This window comes from Falco peregrinus, chromosome 3, assembly GCF_023634155.1.
Source record: "Falco peregrinus isolate bFalPer1 chromosome 3, bFalPer1.pri, whole genome shotgun sequence".
Classification (NCBI taxonomy): Eukaryota; Metazoa; Chordata; class Aves; order Falconiformes; family Falconidae; genus Falco; species Falco peregrinus.
In genome coordinates this window covers 6,627,026-6,643,390 of record NC_073723.1, presented here as the reverse complement: position 1 = coordinate 6,643,390, position 16,365 = coordinate 6,627,026, and positions in this window count along the sequence as shown.

The following is a 16,365-nucleotide window of genomic DNA, read 5'->3' as shown; positions in this document are numbered from 1 at the left end:
CGCTTTGTCTAGGGTAACAGAACTATTCCACTCAAAAAGAAAATCTGGATAAGTTTTTTCATCTCACCGTGCTGTCCTAAAAAGTGGCCTAAAATCTGTAATGTGCATTGCCCAGCCCTGGTAGAAACCAACTAGAATTGCTTTCAGAAATGCAGAGAGGGTTTCTCAGTAGTACAAAGCATTGTAGCTCTTTAGATTTATTTCTTTAGTTTAGATATACCAACTGAACTAATTAGCAGTCTTTGTACTACGGTATTTGAGATTACCCTTAGAGTTCACAGTGCAGAAGTCATTGTATTACTGAAAATTCTATGAAGCAGCTTTAGCCCAATCAGCTTCACTGGGCTTGCCTTTGCCAACACCCACTCCTATCCATCTGTTCAGTTATCCCCTCGGTCTCCAAGGGAGGGGTGGAAAACAAGAAAGAACAGGAATGAGAAAGCTTGTGGGTTGAGATAAAGACAGGGAGATGCCTTAACAATTACCATCACAGGCAAAACAGATTTAACTTGAGGAAAATTCATTTACTGACAATTAAAAGGGAGTTGCAAGGTGAGAAAGAAAAGCAAATATGAAAACACTTCACCCCCCTTCCTTCTTTCCAGGTTCAACTTCACTCTTTCATTCCGAGCTCCTCTACCTCCTCTCAGCCAGAGGAGAGCAGGGGCACGGGGGGCTGCAGTCAGTCCACAACAGCTCCTCTCTGTCACTCCTTCCTCCTCAAACTTTTTCCCTTCCCCATGAACTGCAGCTTCCCTCAGGGCATGGCCATCTGCCTTGCCAGGGTCTGTGCGGGGGCGCCCGGAGCCCCCTGCCCCCTCCCGCTCCCCCCTCGGGGCTGGCCGGGCTGTTTCTCACCCCGTTGCCCTCAGCCCTGGCTGCCGGGCACCGTTTTGCCCTTTCTCAGCCCGGCTTTCCCCGAGGCGCCCGCCCGTGGCTGCGGGGCTCAGCTGTGCCCTGCGCTGGGGCCGGTGGAGCCGCCTGGAACCGGCTGGAACCGGCTGTGCCCGGCTGGAACCAGCTGTGCCCGGCACGGGGCAGCCCCGGCACCGCCTCACGGGGCTGCAGCTGCGGCACCTCCACCCTTCAGACCCGCTGCTGCCGCCTGTGCCTGGGCACCAGCAGCTCACACAGGACTGTATCCCATAAGCATTTATTTTACCTTCTGCTCACATGGATAGTCGTATGTATATGGCAGGTTGTATAGCTATTAATACCTCTACTGCACTAACCTTTATATAGTAGAGCTAAAAACATGTGCCTGTTCTGTGAAGCCTGCAAGATTATTCTAGATGAGGCACAGATACAGAAAGGAAGGGGAAAAGTATAGTTACTTACATAGCTTCATTATGTGTATATTTTGGTTATACTTTTCCTTGGAGGTGTTTTTGTTTTTTTTTTTTTTCCTTTGCTTTTGTTATTCTTGTTGAGCATGAAGGTGGTTGGTGGGCTTGGGACAAGTTAAGGAAGAGCAGTTTTAAACATGATCAGTATGATAGGAGACCATGGAGATAACTTAATTTGACCTTTGTACAACCTAGACACATTGCATTGCAGTAATAATTGCATGATTACTTACAGGGCGGTGTGTGTGGCCTTTGATAGGTGACGAGGAGAAGCTGCATACACCACTAGCTGCCTTGTCTCTTCCTGCAAGTTGTGGCTCTGGCATGAAATCCTCAAACAATAGTTGAAGTAGGCTGACCTTGAGCATACCAAGAGTCCAGACAAGTAAAATGTAGCAGGACCAAGTCTGGCTTTATTTGGAGGAAGATTACCTTAAAGCAAATAAGATAGTTTTGCTTCTAAGTGGAAGGATCCTTATGGACCCCTTTCAATAATGTGCCACACCTACCATAGTTCATCAGCTCGTCTTCACCTTCCTTAAGTTTTTGGAAACTGACCATAGACAGAGGGTCTTTTAAACACTAAAATATCTTGCATATACTTACACAGGGCCTCAACTCTTACTTGCTGCTAAACTTTGGGCCTGTTTTTCAAAATGAACAGCTCCCTGTTTCTGCCTCCACTCCCTTCCTCCAGGAAAACCTAAACAGATAATCAAAAAGAATCAGGAATAATGATGAAAGCTCAAGATATCTGAGGCCAAGAGATCAGCAGTCCTCTAATATTAGGAGAGAAGCCTTAATTTTTCCATTGTGATTCTGAAACTAATCATAACAATTCAAACATAGCTGGTAGGGTGGAAGCCTTTGTTTAAAATGTGACATTTGATTTCTTAACAATTTCTTTGTCACTTTGAGTTAAATAAAAGTTCACCTTATAAAGTGTACTGAAATCTAGCTGAGATTTATTTACTCTTCCTGTTAGAAAAAAAGAAATCCATCAGGATACTGTAACAAAAGACAGTGTTGCAACAGCCTTCTCTGAAATGGATAGGATGTCATAGCTTTTACAGAACTGTACCTTGTTTGCCTTTTTTTAATCGAATTTTGGATCTCTTGTTAAGTAAAATAATACAAGACTATTCTGAGAAGAGCTCTAATTTATTTTTTATTATTATTTTTTGAATTCAAGTGGGAAAACCTCCAACAACTTTAAATTGCACCATCCCAGGCCAGAGCCCTGATCTTTAAATGAATTGCTTATAAAACTTTAAAGTGGTCTACTAATTTTAAACGAGTGTATGCTGCAATGCCTAGAACCTTGATCACTTCCAAATTTCACTTCCAATAAATTTAAATTGCTTTGTGCAGTGCAGAGTGATTTAAAATTATTGGAGTGCTTTAAATTCCATACTGAAGTGCCTATAAAATTTGAAGTCCTCCAATAATTTTAAATCACTCTGCATGTTGTAGTGCAATTTGAGCCTTTTTGAAAACAAAAGCCCAAGCATCCTATGCTTTAATTTGTAATGAACAGCAACATTGGGAAATAGCAATTAAGGATCTATGTGAAACATGCCACTTCTTAGTGAATTAACTGAAATAAAGTAAGGAAGTACTTAAAGAAAAAAGTTATGCTTCTTTTTAAGATAACATCATTGTTTTGAGAGAGAGAGCTAGTACTGTAGCACAAAGTGATATGTGCAAGGTAAGATTAGGAAAGTTTGTAAATATGCAAATTATTCCTCTTTGTCACAACTATAAATAATGTAGATGACTGCTATTCAGTAAGCTGACAATACCCAAAGTGCTGAGCATGAACACACCTACAAGATGTCTCAAGGCAACACATCCAGATGCTACCTGGAATGTGTTATATATTGGTGAAGCCAAATTCTGCTCTTAATAGGTTTACATTCAGAGGAGTTTTCTTCACTTAGGATTTGCTTTAGAAGACACTGAATAATCTTACAAGAATATGTGTATCTTCCAAGACAGTATCTGTACAGGAGTTTCCTGTCTTGTATTATGCATCTTGAACAGGTTTTAGTCCTCTAAGGATCCAGTAAATAAATAAAAATAATAACAGATTTACAGGAACTCAGTATTAATGTTTTGGCATATTATATCTTACATGGACAACACTTTCCAAAAGCATAGAGTGTTAGCTTAGCTTTCTTCAAGGAATTTCAAAGGGAAGTTTTCTTTGTGGAGCGAAAGAATGTTGATTATTTGTATTAATATTCTTTGAGCAATGAAAATCTTGTGGCTTTGTTCTGACTTTGGGTGTTTTGTAATCAAACAGGCAGCAAAATCCATTGAATGTAGCAAAAAATTATATCAAATAGAATTAATGTACATTTTTACACACAACTGGAGGTAAAATGGCTGCATGCATTTGAATCCATTGAGGATACTATTATTTTAAGACCCACAATGAGGTAGCTCAATCTTTATATTCTAATCTACTACCATGTAGTATATTTCTTTATTCCTTGTGCACCAAGCAAAACAATCTAATATAATAAATAGCAGTTGTCAGCTTAACCTCAGAAAATTCATTAGGGGAATTAACTTTTTGTTTATAGGCATAAATTCACCTAAAATTGACACTGAAAGTGTAATAGAGATACATCTCATCTACTTGGGACCACACCATGGGCCTGTGGGAAAATTGTGAATCCTTTTGCAACTGTAGAAAGAATTTTGCTTAAGCAAACTGGAAAAATCAGCAGAAAATGAAAAATTAGCATCATTTTAGTGGAATAGTTAAAATAAGTTTATTATCCCAAGAAACTGTATGGGCACTTTTGAGAATTACACTTGAGCAAATGCAAGTGCCGTGACATAAAATTAGGTTAAAGGATCAGTTATTTTTTGGCTAGAGAGGGCTAAGAAGGTTCTCTTGCCCTCTTGCCTATGTCCCGCTTTCAAGGCTAGGTGTTCTTGATAGTGAGATCACAATTGTCATTGCGGTGTTTTAGATTTAAATGACAGAGAGCTTGTTTCAACGCAAATACAGTTTATTTCATTTGTTGGCAACCTCAGTACTTACTTGTACTTAGGCTAAGAGACTGAATTTCTGGGTAAGACAAAGCCAGATGGGTGAAAAAGTACATCTCTTGGCAGCATAAGAGCTATCTATGACCCTTGTTGCAACCTGGGTCAGCTGTCCAGTTGCATCCCGCCCAGTGCCTGCCCACCCTCTGCCTATTTGCTGGGAGGGGGCAGAGTGGGAAAACGAGAAAGCCTTGCTTCTGTGCAAGTAGTGTCAGCATGAGCCAAAATACTGCTGTGCTATCAACACTGGTTAGTCATAAATCCAAAACAAAGCACCATAAGGACTGCCATTAGGAAAATTAACTCCATCACAGCCAGACCTAGTACAGAGTTGTAAAAATCTTTTCCTACTTGTTGCAGTCAGACTCACTGTCATTATCCAACTTTTGAAGGAATGAAGTTTTGAGACTGAGGCACAAAGTGAGGTTTACTAGGATAAAGCACTTATTAAGTAGATAACAATTACATCACCCTGCTGTGAGGTTCAGGCTGTTGCTTGGAAAAAATAAAAATGTGCTGAAGAAGGGAAATTGCTATTGGAGCTGTAAGAGAGGAGTAGGACCAGGCATAGGCTGGGTAATTTCTGGGTAATTTCTCCTTTCTGAGGCTCTTGATCCCTACTGTGCTTATGTGATAACCCTCACACCCTCTGTCTCAAAGGGAACAAAACCCCAAAGACAAAAACTGTCTGCCGGCTCAGGAGGAGTGCACATCCAGTGTTGTAACATCCATGTTGTGTCTAAATTAATAAAAAAAGCTTGCTTATTGAAATTATCCATATGAAAAGCCTATGTAACTGCAAGGGTATAAAATCTTGACTCAGAGAGAGGAGGGGATGCTGTTGGCTAAAATCATTGGACAAACCCCCATAACATTGTTGATAGAAGTGCTCCATAAGGAGTAGAAAAAAGGAAAGGCAAGGGAAAAGTTTTGCAAGGGAAAAGAAAAAAATAAAATAAAATTGTGCCATTTTGGGGGCTTGTTTATCATGTGCTCAGGAAGAACAGAAGTTATCCCCTAACAACGCAACATACAGACGTGTATGTACAGAATTAGATAAAACTATCACTGCTGGCAGAGGGACTCAGACAAGTAAAACAAAGGTGTGAAAATTATAAACTAGAAGCAGTCATTTGCCTAACACAAACTATAAGTCTGGAAGCCACCAACGAGGCATTCAGAGAAGAGTTAGACAGTGCATAAGGAAAAGGAGGAAATAAGAATAGCCCTTGCTGAATCCAAAAATAGAGAAAGGCGATTGCAGGACAAATTAAACCTGTTAGTCTTTCAAATCCCACCCTCACTCAGTACCACAAAAATACAGAAGTTGGTTGCAGATGTAGATCCAGACACATGAGGTGGAGACACTTGGGACTCTGACAGTGATGAGGAAAGTACATATAAGACTACTGCTGCACTCTGGCTGCTTACTAAGACCAAGATCACCACTTAGGCCGGAGAAGGTGATGAAGGTAGCAAAGTAGAAACTATTACTAAAATAGTTCTATGCTCCCCTGCATAAATAGGTAAGTTACAGGAAAAAATATTCCCAACTCTCCCATGAAATGGAAATGGAATATATTTGAAGGGTTTCTCTAACAGGAGGAGACAATTTTATTTACCAGTGCTGCAGCTGGGGGATTCTGGGGACCAGGAGTATTTCTGAACACCATTCCAGGGGATGACAACTATTCCTTGACCAAGTGTGCTGCTTATTGGGCATGGGGAATAGACCCCCAGGAGCAGGGGGATCCATTAATTACACAAACCAACCAACTCTCAGAATTAATCATATTTGTGCAGAAAGCTGCCTGTATCCAGGCAACGCACGGTCAAAATCTGTTAGTAGAAACCCCCATGCTTGCACATATAGATGCTGATAAAGTTATCCCTCTGATCTGTGGCTTTCCAGACAGTCTTTAAGTATATGTAGCAAGTATACATGAACAAATTCAAAATATTTTTGCCAACAGGGGACAGCAACATTGAGCTAGACCCTAGCACAAGGCAGACAACTACTGCGCAGGCTGGAGGAGTGCATGATCCTGACATGGAATGAGTTAATGCAAGATATTTTTGAGTTATACGTGGAGAATGGGCTTGTCCATTGTGGTTCTACTAGCTGCTGAAAAGGGCACTGGCTATATCTGTACTGACTTCTCTGCAGTCTTCAAAGGGGCCACAGAATGGCTTGGCCTTTGGGAAGCTAACAATTGGCAGGTGAACAGGATCCCAGCCTGGCAAACAGATAGTTGGAAACAACTTCTCCAAGTATGGAAAAGCAAAACACTACATATAGGATGGGTAAAAGGATACCACTCACAAACCGTAGCAGCCCAATACAATCAACAAGTAAGTGAATTCACATGAATACACACATCAACTGTAGCTGAAGATAAAATGGAGTGGAAATGTTTGTTGGAATGGCTACACATCAGACGTAGCCATTCTGGCTTACTGAATTTGTACCAGGAAGGCATTTAATGAGGTTGACCAGTCACTAAGAAATGATGTGAACAGACAATCAGTGCATGCACACAATGCCATTAGTGTCTCAGTAAAGATCACCCCCTTTACATCTCAGGAATTGCAAAATGCTATGGCATACCTGGCAAATTGACTATGTAGGTCCATTATGACCTTCTGGTGGGAAAAATATATATATTAGTAGGGGTAGAAATAATATCTGGTATTACCATGGCTATAGCTGCTGCTGATGCTACTGACAGAAACCACACCATCCAGTGTTTAAAGGATTGGTTCAGTACCTTATACCAGAGGAAATTCAAAGTGATAATGGTTCATATTTTACAGCCACAGTAGTCCAAGAATGGGTCAAAGAGGAGGGTACCCAGTGGTCTTTTCATACCCCTTATTATACTCAGGCAAATGGTATTGTTGAAAGAACAAATGGCTTAGGGAAGCAATTTGCCAAACTTGCTTTTTGGCATTTACATTTGTCAATGGCAGTATATTTACTCAACAGCTGCTGGAGTGGTGAAGGCTGTCCAAAAATGAGAGCCTTCTTTCCCCATGCTCCTTCTCGTACTCCAGAAACAAATCCAAAGCCAGGACAATATCCTACTCCTTTTCAGCCTGAACAACCAACCTTTGTAAAAATGCCTAACATTGGTAATGTACCAATGGAATTAGTTAGTCCAAAACATTAATTCTTGGGAAGCAAAAGATTCAGTAGGAAAGACACATTGAATTCAAACCCAATGGATTTTCCCTTCTTTCTAACCAGTGTCCAGTGTCCACCAAGCAAGATGCTGTTCTCTCTACAGATAATGGTCAGCTGTTCCTGCACAAATGGCCTCATGTGGACAGAACGTGAATGCTGTAAGGAATCTTGTTATTTGTTATCATTGTGATACGTTTTCTCGGGTATATCATTTTTACTTCTCATATTGGTCATGCTTAAACCAAATGTATTGAGAAAACTCCAGGAACACAAGGATATCCCTATACCTCAGGAAAATTTGCATTCAAATTGATCAAAGGCTTCTACAAGTTCACCAATATGTCTCGTGTGGGAGGAATATGTTTAACTATGCCCACGAGCTCTGGGAAAGGCTTACCATTTGGTGTATTTGATTTAGTTATAAATGAATATTACTCCTCTCTGTTTTTTCCATCTAATCTACTCCTACATAGTTATCAGGAATACTGTGGGATGGCTGCACACAAATACAGATTAAATGAGACTAATAGAGTAGAACGTCAGTTCTGGATGTCTAATCAAACTGGAAACCTATTGTGTAAAGATTGATATATCCACTGTGAGTGTTATGTGAATCCCCTCATATGATACCACCCAAAACACAGCCTTACTATGTAATGTCATGAACGCTGTTGGAGCACCCCTATACAATACCAGTAAACACATCCTAGTGTTTTCAGTTCCTTTCTCATCTAGGAACTGATTGTCCCTGGCTGGGAAAGTCTCAAAAATACAAATATACAAGCCCAATGCATGTGGTCAGCCTACTTTTGCAATGGTATACAGGAAAGTTTTGGTGACCACCCATGGGATCCGTTGGATATAACAATTAAGGGCACACCTGATAAATCCCCTTTGTGGAGTTGCTCAGCACTCTGAAATTGCACCACTTTCAGCAACTATTTTACTCCAATTTGGCTTACAGAATCAGTAATCTTTGCATTTTGAGATGTTTGTCTGTGTTTTAATTACACTGTTCCCATTCCTGAAGATCTAAGCAACCTGTATAATACAGCTCTAGGACTGACAGTTACTAATGACATCAGTGACTGAAACAACCTAACCACATATTGCAAGCTACCATGGACTCATCATGTTACCTCCCCAGATGGATTGATATATTGAAAATCCCTGGGAATAGATGACTTCTGCTGTACCACCACTTGGTTGCCTAGTCCTAAAGATGTAGTCTGGATGTGTTCTGACAGATGCATGTATTCCCATGTAAATGCCCAACACCATATGGGTTTACATTGGGGTATAGGTATCCCATCAATGTGCCCTCACAAAATAAATAGAGAATTTCCTGCCAGGCCTCCGACAAAACAATCAACTGCAATTACTGGATTGTAGGAAAATCCCTAACTGTTATAGCTTTGGCCAAAGTGTCACCTTAGCCTTCAAATAAATTTTTATGCCAGGATTGCTCATCAGAAGGCATCAATTTATATTAGAAAATCTAACTCAACAAGTTGAATTATTATCTAATTGGTCTGGAGTTGCATTTGGAGCAATGAAAGCATAAATTCAAGCCATTTCAAAGATGGCTTTACAGAATCGCCTAAATTTAGCTGTGATACTGTTACAGGAAAACGGCATGTGTGGTTGGCTTAATACAACCTATCCTGAGGAAGAATGTTGTATCATAATACCAAATACATCTCTAACCGTAGAGCTTGCTATGTCCAAAATGAAGAAATTCTTGAATATAACACACAATTTATGGCATAAATTAAACCCTAACTCCACTGACCTCGGGCCTTTCAGATGGCTAGGAAAGATAGTTAGCTGTCTCATTTTGAATATTATGAACTGGATTACTGAGCTGTTACAAAATGTTGTCATGTTTATTGTAATCATTATTGTTGTGCTTCTAGGCTTAAGCCTAAAACAATTAATAGCTAAAAGAGTAACACAAAAAACCAACGTGATTACAACACTGGGTTATACTCTCTTAATCCAAAAAGGTAATAACACTTATTGTGATACCTGATTCCATTGGGAGTGACTGAGTCAGAGGGTGGATAATGTGAGGCTCAGCCTGTTGTTTGGAAAAAAGCAAAAATGAAATGTGCTGAAGAAAGGAAACTGCCATTGGAGCCATAAAAGTGGAGCAGGACTGGGCGTAGGCTGGGTAGTTTCTTCTTTCTGAGGCTCTTGATCCTTACTATGCTTACGTGATAACCCTGCCTCACTCACACCCTCTGTCTCAAAGGGAACAAAACCCCAAAGATAAAAACTGTCTGCTGGCTCAGGGAGAGTGCACGTCTAGTGTTGTAACACCTTGTGATGTGCCTAAATTGATAAAAAAAAAAGCTTGCTTATTGAAATTATCCATATGAAAAGCCTATGTAACTGCAAGGGTATAAAATCTCAACTCAGAGCACTCGCTGGAGTGCCCTCTCAACCAGCCTGAGATTCCCTACCATCGTCACACTGTGCTTACCCTCTGAGCAGATCATATGTCTGTTTACTTTCTTTAGCTTGTAGCTTACTATAGTGTATTAATCAACTTTGTAGTCTATTTTTCCTACCTTTTGGTGTGTTTCTTATTATAATACTATCAATGGTGATCAATATATGATCACCGCCTCCATTACATTCATAGGGATAGTGGTTTGCTTGTGGGCATTGATATATGGTGTTTACTAAATTAATCATATGAATCCTAGTTTTGTTTGTGCTGTCCAGACCCATAGCTGGTGAAGTGGATTCCCTGCCCTGAGTAGCAGATGGGAAGTCTATCGGGTCATAACACCTGCAAGTGGGGACTCTTCTGCTTCTATTCCAAATTCCTTATAATCTACCTAATAGGTTTCAATCATTTCCCAGGGAAGTATCTTTACTTGGTATCCCAAGTAAGGGGAGTTCATTAAGGCACGGGCCAGCAATTCCTCAGGAGTGCTCGAATCAGCTCCCAGGGAATGGTTTATACACCCTTCCTCAGGGGTTTCTGTGGTCACTGCCCAGCAGCATCAAGCCACTGTTCCCAGGCAAGCTCAGATCCAGCACCACGCAAGGTCAGACCCCCAACCAAAACACTGTGTGGCTCAGTCTGGATCATCCCCCCATGCTATGTTCTTGCATTTATTTTGAGTCATCTTGGTCCAATCTGAGTTACAACCGATGGTGAATCAAATTGTGTTATTTGTCCCAAAATTATTTTTTACATGGCTCAGTTATATTTGCCCATAAACATTTCTTTTTTGAGCTTCATAAATAAAGCATTTACATTTTGCTTGGCTGTGTTGGTAAATTAGTAAACATTCAAAAAGTGAAAAAAATGTTAGGGACAAGTGGCATAAAGAAAAATACTGAAGAAGTAGAAGACAGACCTTTCTTCTTCCCTGAAATGCTAGGTTTAGTTCTGTACGTGACAGCATAAAACTGGAGACAAATGAAGAAAATGCCTGGAAAAATGGAAATATTCAAAATGAAGAAAGATTTAAAACTTATGGTAATTATGTAATGGGGACATGGAAATGAGAAAATGCCGTTCCCCAGTGTATGGCTAAGGGCAGAGTTTTAAATGGGGTCTCCTCATCAAAATTATTTCAGCTTGATTCTGAGCTGGCATTTCAGCTATTTATCTTTCTCTTGGTGCAGCCATTGGATAAATAACAAGTGTTGAAGCCTAGGAAAGGAGAGCTGATCATTCTCATTTCCTCAAAAGCGTAGCTGTTGCTGGCTTCTTTCAAAATCCATGTTTCTGCTATTTGGTGATATTCTTAGGATAAAGGCTGGGGAAATTTCAAGTCTTTGGACATACTGAAAAAAATTGTTAATGATTGAATGATTGAAATGGGAAATTGAAAATGAAAATTCTCCTTTTCATCCCAATGAAAAAAATATGGGATCCTCCAGGAGTAGGCTTGATGGAAGAAGGCTAAATGGCTCTGTCGAGCTTCCTCTGTGCATGTAGAGGAATTAAGAACCTTGGGAATCACATACACGTGCAGCTTCCTGACCCCAAAACCCATCTGTGCAACTCTTGCCAAATTCCTGCCATTCTACACTGAAAGCTTCACATCAAATAGTAGAGATGATATCTCTGTGTCATTTCTATGTCATTCAAGCATGTATTTCTATGTGTTAATAAGTGGTAGTAAGAGGATAGGAGGGGAGACATGTTTTCCTGAAGCATACAAGGAATCTGAAAAACTCATTGCCAAGATGTCAGAAAAACTGACATATCACAGGGCTTTGAAAAAGGTGGGGGGAAAAAAAATCCAAGTCATGGCATAGCATTAACAATGAGTAAAACTCACAAGTTTTGGACAGGACAAAGCCACCCTGTCTATGGACATAAGCCCACTGAGAGAGCGCAGAGGAAGGATAGGCTGATTTAAATAATAATTTGGGGGAAGACTGTGATGATGTCTTGCATCTTCCCAGGAGTCACCTGCTATCAGATACTGTTGCGGAAGTCTTGGACTAGATAGGCTAATGATGGTCCCACTTAAGCATCATCACCAGTCTTTTATCTTTCATGTAATTTTTTTGAATTTACTAGCAGATGTACAGCATCTGAAACTACTCAATAGTGGTCACACTAAGCATATTTCATTCTCTTCTCTTTTTCTCCTATATACAAGAGATGCAGAGAGAATATTGATATAAAGACCACCTTTTCACATTTCTTGCAACATTCCTCCTTAACCCTTCTCCCCAGCTGTATATTCTATCATTGCTCATCTCTCTAGAAGTACTAATGTAAGCCTAATGAATTTTGTTTGATCTAAGTTTGCTTATAAAGTCTGCTTATAAAGTAATTCTAATCCTTGTCCAGCTTCCTTTGATGTTGACTCTTGTGTTTGCCATTTCCCTGTTTTGTTTCACAAGCAACTTTAAATGTTGAAGCTGTATGGAGTAGTAGTAAAAAGCAGTGGGGAATCTCCTTAACTCCCAGAGTTGAACAACTTTTCTAAAATTCTCAGAAACCCCTTTTTTTTTTTTTCCTGACTCTTAGTTACGCTTTTATTTATCATCATGCCACACCCTGGATCTAAATTGTCCAAGGTTTAATCAGCAGCCTGTCATGTGAAATTCTATGAAAAGCCATTTGGAAAAAATACATATCCTAGCAAGTTACACCTTGAGCACATAATGGTGAACAGATCATTAACAATTTCTGCTATAGGGCTTTTACGAAGATCTAGTTTTGCTGTTAACATGGGATCCTGCCTTAAAAATCAGACCCTGATTGTTATTCTACATTTTTTGACTGCTAATGTAGATTTCATTATTGTGTGTGTGCAGAAAGTTTTATGGCAAATTCTTGCTTTTAGGATTCTGTTTGTCTAGAAATTTCATAGCAGCACAGTGCAGACATACTCAGCATTCTAAGTAGCAGTCATTAGATTTCAGTTATTTCTGGCTGTGTCTTCGAGATGCTTTACTTTTCAAACAGACTTAATTTTCAAAAACTGAGCTTAGAAAACAGCCTCCAGCAAAGAGATACGAAAGAGGTATTTCTAAGATCTGTTTGCTCAAATACTGGGATTTGTTAAAAGTAAGGGTAGGAATTAGCCTGTTTGGGTGATTTTCTTTAAGGCTTTGCTGAGTACATTACCTCTCTTGCCATTCTTTATTGTTAGTAAGATGCAGCACAAGGTGATGAACATAACAAGACAAATAGACTTTAAAGATTGTAAAATTTATTTTGTAACAAATTCTAGCCGCTTACAATTATTCTTAAACCTGACATTTTGATGGAATTATTCTTAAAACTGACATTTTAGTGAACTACTGTCACAACAGATTATATCTTCTATTATCCAAAAATACCTCAGTGGTTCCAATCCTAGCAGCCCTTTTCCTGCCTGACTAAGCAATATATTTATAGTTACCACAGGTCATATTGGGCTAAAAGCAGTCATTTGGACTTTCCATCACTAAATAAGTATGTATGTTCTTCTATCACTTTATGTGTTTGTCAGTCTAAAACTATAGCTGAACTTGTGTAAAACCTTAAAGTTGCAGATAATTCTAATCATAGTTTGGTTGTTGTTTTTTTTATTTTGTACAATGGGTGACAGTTTTATATTTAAGTTGCATAAGAATGATTCATATGATGGCACCAAATAGCACACTTGTTGCTAGGTGAAAACCTACACTGGCAAGAGCGAGAACAAAAAGTATCATGCTGTTGATGCTTGGCCAAAAGTAAGCAATGCTCATGAACAAATTTAGAGGGAATGAATAGTTGAAATGAGATTAAATGGAAAAGTAGATTATGACAATCTAACGCCTAATTCTTGTTGTTTTGTTGTTTCTTTGGGGGGGGGGGGCGGTGTTTGTTAAACAGGTGTAGCAATTTTGGTAGACAAAATAAATGTATCTCCTATCTGGTCAAAAACACTTGGTACAATACTACAAAGTAAATTAGTGGACTTATGTAAGAGGAAGTTAGTAAAGGGATTGTGATAAGGGTAGCCCATTAACTACAAGGAGAACAGCATTGACATTAACCTAAGTGTTAGGCTAGGTGGATAATGGGATTTGTCATAGTTAAGTAGTAAACAGTATTTTCAGAGGCGACGTGACACAAATAGTAAATTATGGACATTCTTAATAGGGAGAATGTTTAACATTCAAAACCAACTGCTTTCTGAAAACTAGAATAATCAGATAGGTTTAAAGGTAAAAGCAGAAGATGTAATGTTATACATCAATCTAATCATGGAAACCTGGAAATTTCATCAGTAGAAATTACTGAGGAAGAGAGACTTCTGCATACTAGTTCATTTCAGAATGCTGTGAACTGCCAATATATTGTAGCTGATAATAACATTATCTTTTCTTAATAGAAAGAAATACTAGTACAATTGAACAAGGGTTTAGTAGGACATTGTTTGAAATTCTGTGCATAATTCTGACCACTCATTTTTGAAGAATTAGAATTCAAACTGAAACAAGTACATAGTGAATGAAAAATTTGGAGTGCTTATCATAGGGATAAAGACTAGAAGATATTTATTCCTCTTAAGCTTTTAATTTGCTAAAATAGAGGATGGGATTGCTCTGTATACCCATATTAAGGGGAAAAATACTATGGGAGTTGAAAATCTACTTTAGTTAAATATATTAGCACAAGAATATCCATACCCCAAATAATCTTTCTGTCTGAAGATTAATTCTTTCTGCACTGATCTATGGAAACACCTAAATAATCCCTTGTACTAAGACAACTCAAAGCCTATTAGTATCAATAGTTAAACTATATAGTTTTTCTCATTGTCTTTCATTCATAAACACTACATTGACTCACAATGTGTAATTAACATGGTTATGAGCTGAAAGTCTGAAAATTAAAGAATGGCATATGAAACAAATATAAGGAAACATTTAATTTGAAATGTTTTTCTTTCTTAGTAGTTTTTTTCATTAATAAGGCAAGGCAAAACCTCTAAAAGAATTTCCTTTCACTGTAAAGTGCTACTTTTAATGCTCAAAGCGTGGTAGGAGTTTCTCAGTATAGATGCAATTTTATTTAAAAATACAGGGAATGTCAATAAGATAAGAATATTCTGCTTTGACTACATTGGAACAATAGTTTCCAGCTGTAATTCTTAAAATTTATGCTCAGTATAAATTATCAAATGATCTTTTTTGTGTCTTTTTTTTTTTCTTTTAAAACCAGGCTTCTGCCTCTTTCTACCCATTTGTTGCATTGTCAGTTCTTGAGAACGTACTGAGAAAGCTAGAGAAGAGAACACAGACAAATTCAGGATCGAGTTATAAATGGCAATCAGTAGAAAAACTGAAAAATTCAGGCTCGGGGATCAAAATAGGTTTGAAAAGGAAAGGACAAAATTAAGATGATCAGTGAAACTCTCTGAACTTAACGTGTATTTAAAATCAGACTAACCTGATCATTTGGTGTCTTATAATATAGTATTCTGTTTCTACCATAAATCAGACATTTAGGTAGTGACAACATAGGTACTGGGACATTTGTTGAGGACTTGGATATGTATATTTGTGAGTGTGTGATCTACCATTTAAACTTTGTTTATATCTGTTGAATACTTTGGGCAGCTTTCTACAAAATTTAGTAGAATAGAATGGAAAAAAATCTGCATTTCACATAACATACAGTTATGATTTTCTTTCTGTCATTTTGGAAGTTTTTGGATTTTGGTATAATTGGTAGAGCTATGAGAAATTAATCGGTTTTGATTACGGCGAAATTTAGTTAAACTTATTTCAAAAGGCTTTTCTACATAAAAAGTTATGTTTTCAAACTACGGGACTAAGGAAGGCATCCTGATCTACTAAATATTATTTTATTCCATAGGCCTGTTACATGATACTGGACTCCTCAGAACATGCACATGCCTAACACAGCAGGGGAAACTATTGCTTGTTTCAGCCTTATGACATCAGTGGCAGAAGATGAAATCTCATCTGTGTCTTCCTGCTTGCTTACAAAGCGAAATATGGGTTATTGGAAGCTGTGAAGAGAAGGCCTATGTGCAAGTAGGTGCTAAAGGAAGGTTAAATGGCTTGCACTTGCGAGGTGCTGTGTTTCAAATGGGTTGGTTTTGCTAAGCTAGAACTTGTTGGAGATGTTCCAGAAGTTGGATGAGACTCCTAGAAGTTTATTACCCATTTTCAAGATTACAAAGGTACTTTAGCGCTTTACAAAAGTACCTTAGTATTCTTTTTTCTATGAATAAAGAGTTGGGGGAGGCACCTAAGCTAAAGCTGAGTGCAAGTCACTAAATACCTGTA